Raw genomic sequence first — 1,677 nt, 5'->3', positions numbered from 1 at the left:
TTTTTTTTAATGAGAAGTCACAATCTTTATTGAAGAGCAAGTAAACACGGTAGGTATCCTATGTTCAGGTGGCACATGGTGCCAACTGCATCTGCAGATGTAGCAGTCCATTGGAGTTATGCCTTTGTCACGGCCTTAGACAAGTTCTGAACTAGTGTACAGTTCAGCTGTGCCAGCGTGCTGATCTTAGCATGCTTGGATGCTGCATACTTGTTCTTGACAGTCATGTGCTTTGTAATGCCACAGTTCACCATGACTACATTCTTAGCCAGGTGCTGCATAACAGGAAGCAGGGATTCTTCTGTGTAGGACAGGTAGTGCTGCAGAGTTGGTGTCCATTCACCGTTGTCAAGAATTTTCAGGGCTAAGCAGAAAGCCCCAGCTGCAATTTGAGAAGGAGCAAAATGTACCATGTCGTAGTCCAGCATGGAGAGCTCCATGAGGTATTTGGCCAAAGTGTGCTGCTNGACGTCCACCTCTCCGACTTTAGATGCTCTGCAGAGGAAGTGCAGAGGCAGAGGGCAACCCAGGCTGAAGTTCAGAACTCTGAGAATCTTTATCTCCATCTGTCTGATCTGGTGCTTAGTGTAAGTGTTGTTAGTCACAAAGGCGAAGTCACCTATTTCTGGAGGGTACATCTCCTCATATTTGCTTGCAATAAACATGGCCGTTACACCAACCAGCTGCAGCATCTTCTTGGGCACACAACTGTTCTGCATGAACTGATCAATAATGGACACAGTCATGTACATGGTCTCCTGAAGCAGCCTAAATTTCATCTGAACCTGTATTAGCCAATCAATGAGGATAGCTCTCATGTTTCCAGTGACTTCANGACCCTGTAGGTATTTTGGTCTAACTGACTGCTCTTCCTCCAGTTGTCTGAGGTAAGCATAGATATCTTTCACATATTCACTACAGAGGTTTGGGTCCGCTCCATCATCTGCGTCTACGTCACTCACTGCAAGGATTACATCCGAGAAAGCCTGACACAGATACTCCTCTGCAGGCGCACATCCAGATGTTTCCATTGGGCTTGGAGAGGGATTATCAACCAAAATAGGTTCGGGAGAAAGCTTCTCTTCTCTAACATGTTCAGGCTCAGGCTCAGGCTCAAGAAGTTCCACCTCTGGTTCACACACAGGCACCTTCTCTACAGGTTTTGGTAGACTTTAACAGTACCTTTTCCAGTACCTAGCATTTTCGCTTCCCTTTTCAGAGGCACTCTTGCCTGTAGCTCTTCGCTGACTTTATTACCAATGTCTCCAAGAGAAGTTCTCCGTCTCAGCCCGGGCTTGGAAGCAGCAGTAACTGTCAGAGGCACACGCTTGGCACCTGCCATACTGACTTTGGCCTTATTTTCTGTGTTAATTTTCGTGTTCCTAGTGACCCTGAGCGCCAAGGCTCCTCCGAAAGCAGAGGTTCCCCGATCCGAGAAGACACCCTAACCTCTGGCTATCCACGGCTAAACACTAACAGCCGTTCCTCCGCAGCACCATGAGTTCCTTTGGGATTGTGTTACCTCACTCAAGATGATGCCCTCCAGGTCCATCCATTTGGCTAGGAATTTCATAAATTTATTCTTTTTAATAGCTGAGTAGTACTCCATTGTGTAAATGTACCATAATTTCTGTATCCATTCCTCTGTTGAAGGGCATCTGGGTTCTTTCCAGCTTC

At 46.6% G+C, this 1,677-nt stretch overlaps 1 pseudogene across 1 annotated transcript in view; it reads right to left on the bottom strand.

Annotated features, from left to right (window-relative positions):
* Nucleotides 1–116: 116 nt before the first annotated feature.
* Nucleotides 117–1,677, bottom strand: part of LOC110307720 — a 39,945-nt pseudogene continuing 38,384 nt past the window's right edge. The window contains exon 2 of the transcript XR_002379457.1: nucleotides 117–1,444. The product of XR_002379457.1 is annotated as a G2/mitotic-specific cyclin-B1 pseudogene (transcript). The remainder of the gene's footprint in view (nucleotides 1,445–1,677) is intronic.

Source organism: Mus caroli, chromosome 13, assembly GCF_900094665.2.
Source record: "Mus caroli chromosome 13, CAROLI_EIJ_v1.1, whole genome shotgun sequence".
NCBI classification, from domain to species: domain Eukaryota; kingdom Metazoa; phylum Chordata; class Mammalia; order Rodentia; family Muridae; genus Mus; species Mus caroli.
Note: the sequence above shows the minus strand (reverse complement) of the source record. Positions and strands in the feature narration are given on the sequence as shown.